General features: G+C 48.2%; 1 non-coding gene across 1 annotated transcript; it reads left to right on the top strand.

Moving 5' to 3' along the window:
* Positions 1–4811: 4811 nt before the first annotated feature.
* Positions 4812–4883, top strand: Trnac-gca (transfer RNA cysteine (anticodon GCA)). Its single transcript has one exon. It is a non-coding gene; the product is annotated as a tRNA-Cys (tRNA).
* Positions 4884–6294: the final 1411 nt, after the last annotated feature.

Here is a 6294-nt window from a genome sequence, read left to right as displayed (position 1 = left end):
ATTAAGATGGCATTTTTTGCAGCTAAGAAACACTCATCTAGGGTACGCTTGCTGAACCCAATTATTCAGATGGCTGAGGATCCCTGAGCCCAAGACTGCATTGCACTATGCTAATCCAAATCCAATACTCATGAAATTCAGCATCAATTCTGGGACCTCCTGGGAGCTGGGGGCCACCAGGTTACCTAAGAAGCAGTGAACTGGCCCAGATCAGAAGTGTGAATAGTCACTGCACTCCAGCCTGGGCAACACAGAGAGATACTCTCTTTTGCACCCTTTTCACACATCCAGCGTAGGCCCTGCAGGAAATTAGGTCTCTATTAGCTGTAGTTTCCAGGGACAGTTCTATAGCTTTCCTCCAGGACTCCATGACCTGGGCCACATCGAGGCCCTTACCTGCTCAACACCCAGAGGCCTCCTCACCCTTCCCACCTCAGCAGCACAGCAGCTCACGGTAGGTCTCAGAAGCATTCCTGTGCAAGGCCTGCATGGCTTCCTGCACACTCATCTCTTGGGTTTACTCCTGCAGGCCCTGCCTTTGTTTCCCCTTCCCTGGTACTTGGTGTGGTCCTTAGTGGATGTGTGTTGAGCTGCATGTCTTCATTCCCAGATCCCTAATCAGCAGGACATGAAGGACCCAGGCTCGGTGGGAGGAGCATGACCTGGAACTGAAGACCTGAGGAAGGTGCAGGTCAGGAAACTGCTCAGTCACCCACAGGCACAGACTTTCCAATGGCCTCTTCAGAAGTCTCAGCGGAGGAGAATAGGAGGAGAAGATCATCAGAGAGAGGAGCCCAGCATTGTACAGGACAGGGATTAGGAGCCATTCCCATACAGCTGAGCCAGGTCTGAGGCTGTGGACATTCTGGAATCCTGGGGTGCTGTGTGGTTGAGTTTCAGGGTGGGTTGCCACGTCATGTGGTTGCGAGAAGCTTGGAAAGAATTGGAATCTAGAGGTGGCTTGGTTGTAATGAGAGATAAGGGGGTGTCATGGATACTTTCTATTCTATGATCAGTTTCTATGACCTTGTGCTCTTCCCATTTGGTCCAATCTTGGAATATAAATATTTCCTACAATCAATCAGTTCCTCTATCCCCTCTGTTTTTGGGGTGTCGAAAGGACAGAAAACCTGTCTTGTAAGCTCATAAATCTCTGAATCAAGAGGCACCTTGCCAGGTCTTTAATTAGGTCCACAGGGTCTTGGATTCTGATTGGATGAGACCTTGGGGGCTTCAGGTTAGCAGAAGAGTATTCGGAATGTGCCTCTGAGCAGGAGGGAAGACCACAGGCAACGAAACTGTTGGCTGTCGTCCTTGATTTGTTCCTTTTAAGTCTTCACATGAGAGGTGGAACCTGCTTGCCTGCCCTGGTTAGGGTTGTCATGCGACCTGCTTTACCCAATAAAATGGCATCATGTGACACAACAAAGGCTTGAGAGCTGCTTGCCTAGTTGGACTTGTCCCTTCGCATTTCTGTCATGGCCACAGAAGTGTCCCCTACCACCTGTTACCACCACCAGCTCAATGCGTGCATGTGGAGCTGGCTCCAGCCAACCTTGTACAGAGACAAATCAAGCACAGATGGACCCACAGCTTGAAGGAGAATCAGCAAAGCCCAGCTTAGAGCTACTGATTGGCACCTCACAGCTGATGCATGAACCTGAAGACAAAAAGTTTATTGCCACATGAAACTGAAACTTGGGAGGATTTGTTGAGAAGCCTGATCTGGAAAATGGTTAACATAACCATAAATCCAAGAGCCCTCCCCTCACCAACGCCCATCAGATACGGAATAGAGGAAAAAGGAGATTTGTGTTTGTTGGAGGAATTCAGATTGTGGCTACAGGATGGAAAGGGGCAGCTCTGACGATCAGGGCTTCCTGGGACAGAATAGTGAGCTCATGGCTGCGAGAAGGTTCTGTACTGAGTTTCTGGCTATAGTGGTTCCCCATTCAAACGTGAGAGACCCCTAACTGGGGTTCTTCCACACTGAGAATGATCTAACTTTGTCCTGCTTACCAGTCACCCTTGAAATACCCCCTTCATTGCTTTTTTCTTCTTCTTCTGTGACTCAATTATTACCTGGCACAAGCCAGGGTACTGGTTTCAGAAGTGCTTAATTAGGAGCTCCATAAAGTTGCTATTACAGGGAGACTGCTGAGTAGGTTACCCTCAGAATGGCTGGCTGACCTTATTGACAGCACAGATCATCACCCCTTCAAGTTCAGCTCCTGTACAACTTAGGAGGAATTTGAGAACTTCTACAGGGGACAGACACAGCTGCTAATGAGTGATCCTCATTGTAGAAATATTATTTTATATCCTCCAGCTCTCTATAGTTATAAACAACCAAACTGTGACTTTTCTTTTCCCTCCGTGACTGAGGGCAGTGTGAGAGGCTGGGATAGTCACAGACAATGGCCAGGTACACAGAGGTGAGGGACTGTGAGGAGCGTGGAGTGGAGGATGTGGTACAAAGGTGACAGACTTAGCGATACATTCCTGATGGGGTAGGGGCAGGCCATAAGTAATGTCTCAACTACCTGCACTATAATTCAGAAATTAAATGGGCTTTTTAGGGAGCACTAGTTTCTGAGTGAAGCCTTTGATGATTTCAGTTCAGATGGTCCCTGGAGACACTGACTTTTGTTCACTGAACATGGTAGGAGAAAAATTTTCCTTTTGCTTCTTGGGTCCCAGAATGCTGTGTCTTTGGTGGGAAGGTGAGGGGGCCAGTTTGACCCACCCCTCTCCCTGTTGTTCTGTTGTCTGGGTGACCCCCACACACACATACACACTAGCCCTCCAGTTCTGTTTGCTTCAGGCTTTGTTTTCTGGGTCGGAAATTTCTCTTGAGCTGTTTTCTTAGTTTTCCTCGTTTTGTTCTCCAGCCACTGAGCCCTCATACTTTTGCGAATGGCAGTGGTGGAACCACATGAAGAAATGGCCCAGCTGTGGCCTCGGGAGCCACAGTAAGTGGTTGCTCTCTCCCTTTGTCACTGCAAACTCTATCCTCCCCCCCCCCCAGCCCACAAGTGACTCTACACACACAATGTGAGTTACAAAAGGGTTCAGACACACTTGGAAATCATTCCAGGGTTAGCAGAGCTCTGGCATTGCACATCAGATCCCTCATCCTGACACCCCTGAAAGCCTGGCTTTACCAATGTCTTGGGAACCCAAGTGTCTAATGTCTTCTTGAGTCAATGCAGCTAAAGCTGGCTTTGAACTTGCAACCCTCCTTCTGCAGTCTTTCAAGGGGGGCAATAACAATTGTGTGCCACAGCTCCATTTCTCTCTCTCTCTCTTTTTTTTTGGATCTGTTCTTTTGAGGTTCTGTGAGTACCATGAAACACAAACTACAATGGTCTTCTGTTTCAGTGGAAAGGTATAGATGCTGACCATGTTTTGGGTGAACTACAAGCAAAGGGCTCTAAAGAATATGGAGAGGAACAGAGGACCAGATTCTGCCCTGGCTGAGACTGAAGGGAAGACAAATGCAAATGCTCCATCAGGGCCAAGGGTCTGGGAGTGCAGGTGTCAGGAGGAAAGGAGCTGAGGACTCAAGGCTGTCTGTTCAAAGCCAGGCAGAACTTGTATGGAAAAGGCCAGTCAGGTCCCACAAAGGCACAGAACTGAGGAGACATACAGCACATAGCACACCCTCGAGTGCAGCAACACAGGGGCTAGAATGTTCATTAGATAAGAGGGTAGAACTCAGGGCTAGAACAAACATCTGCAGTCCAAACAGTTCCCAGTGACACAGTGGGAAGTAGAGACCTTTAAGGCTCTGGACGTGAGGACAGCCATTACCAACATGTGGCCAGCATGGAAGGCAGAGGCAGCTGGAGGCTCTGCTGTACATTGGGAACTTTCCTCAGGTTACATCTTCTGGCTGCCGTGGTGAGCCATTTGGAGCAAATGGAGATTAAGAGAGGAAAAAGACAGGAGACCAAAACCACAGGTCACCATGCCCCACAGGATATGGTACCCTGAGGCCCTTTGTCACTAATGTAGACCCTGCGTATGATTTGGCCATTCATCAGGCGTGTTTTGCTTGGGTATGACTTAACTGCTGTCTACGTTTCTCCCATGCAGACCGAGAACAGACACAGATTAAATGAGTAGCTGCAAGTCGCCTGTGAGTCAGAGTTCTTTACAGAGCTGTTACAGATGCACAACATTCCCCCTGGCCCTTCCCAGAACAATAAAGCATTTCTCTCATTTCAATTTCAAAACTTGTATATGTAGTGCTTTAATTCCTTTCTTTATGAAGAATTCTTTTCTTTTGCGCTGGCACTGGGACTTGAAATTAAGGCCGGCCATTCTCACTTGGCTTGCTTACTCACAGCTTGCACTCTACCACTGAAGCCACACCTCTAGACTGGCATTGCGCTGGTTAATAAGAGATGGAGTCCCCTGGACTTTTCTGCTCTGACTGGCTTTTAACCACCGGTACACTGCTGAGGTTGAGAAATTCTCATCCAGCAGCCAACAATGACTGCTTTGGCCCAGCCCTACCTCCACTCTCTCCTCTTGAGGATCTGTTGGGCAGTCCACTGGAGTCAACTCCTTGACTTGGCTAGAAGAGTCTGAAGCTACTCTGCCTCCGAGCTCCATGATGCTGCTCCTTCTCACCTGGACCTACAAAACAAGTGCTTGTCATAGCAGAGGTGACAGTCACAGGTGCAGAGCTGGGCCTCGCAGGAAGAAGCAGGTGATGGCAGAGCACTGGCAGGTGCTCTGAAGATGCTGCCAGCCAGGGTGCAGCTAGGAAGGCTTTAGTGTTTATTAGACATGTAGAAGCAAGAGGGGGTATAGCTCAGGGGTAGAGCATTTGACTGCAGATCAAGAGGTCCCTGGTTCAAATCCAGGTGCCCCCTCACTTGTCTCTTTTAGATTCCAGAGAGCAAAATTCACAAAGCAGTAGGAAGGAGCCAAATAAAGTCCCTTGTCACCTGTGTGGGACCCCAAGCTCCTTGCCGTGCCCCACATAGGCAATATACTGCTCCCTTGTTCTGGATCCTGTTCTGTTTCTGCCTGTGCCCCCATCTTCAGAGGAGGACAGCAGAGGGCTGGCTGTGAATCCTATCATGCGGAGACACAGGATTAACTCAAGGTAGTGACCTAAAGGTCACCTGGAGGCAGCCCAGCCCGCCAGGAGGTTGAGGGCTCTGGCTTCTTCTGGTAACTTCCTGGAACCCTCTTCAGGAAACTCCTCCTGCCCCTAGGCAGGGGGCTTCTTGCTCCCTATACCAGTGAGTTCTGCTCACCATCCTGACACTTTCATGGAAATAGGTTGGTCCCTGGATTTGTCTCTTATTTGGGTAAGACTCTTGGATGAACACGGTGTCTCTGACCTCGGTGTGGAAAACAGGTCATGCTTGCTGAGTGAGTGAGTGAGTGACAGTGTAAGAATGAGCCCTTTCCTTGAGTCCTTGGAGGCTGAGGGTCTCCCTGGGGCTGCCAGTAACTCAGGGAAGACAGAGCCAGCAGCTCTTGTCCTGACCCCTGTCTGTAGACATAGGGGAAATACCAGAGTCAGATGTATTTTTCAGGTCAAAGTTTGGTGCCTTCACCAAAGTAGAAAGGACTAAGGTAAAGTTGCAAAGCAGAGGAAGGCAGAATGCAGTGTTAAAAGGTTGCTAGTTTCTACTAATCCCCCCCCCAAAACCCAACAAACCAATCACTAAATGGGCAAGGGAACTAAAGAGAGATTATCAAAAGAAGAGGTTAAAATGGCAGAAAAACATATGAGAAAATGTTCATCATCCATGGTCATAAAGGAAATGCAAATGAAAACAACCCTAAGATACCACCTTACCCCAACAAGAATGGCCAAGATTTTGAACCCAGACAATGACAAATGCTGGCAGGGTTGTGAAAAAAAAGGAACCCTACTACACTGCTGGTGGGAATGTAAGCAAGTTCAGCCACTCTGGAAAGCAGTGTGGAGGTTTCTTAAAGAACTGAAAATAGACCTTCCCTAAAATCCCACCATACCACTTCTGGGCATCTATCCTGAACATCATAACCCAGGATATAAGGACACCTGCTCAGCTACGTTTATCTCTGCACTATTCACAATAGCCAGGGGATGGAAACAATCCAGATGCCCTACTGCAGATGAATGGATACAGAAAATGTGGTATATATACACAATGGAATTTTACATAGCCAACAATGGCATTTGCAGGGAAGTGGATGAATCTAGAGTGAATCATGTTGAGTGAGACAAGTCAAGACCAAAGGAACAAAAGGCGCATGGTATCCTTAATATGTGGCTATTAATAT

This window comes from Megascapheus bottae, chromosome 5 (assembly GCF_031878675.1).
Source record: "Megascapheus bottae isolate mThoBot1 chromosome 5, mThoBot2.hap1, whole genome shotgun sequence".
Classification (NCBI taxonomy): Eukaryota; Metazoa; Chordata; class Mammalia; order Rodentia; family Geomyidae; genus Megascapheus; species Megascapheus bottae.
Note: the sequence above shows the minus strand (reverse complement) of the source record. Positions and strands in the feature narration are given on the sequence as shown.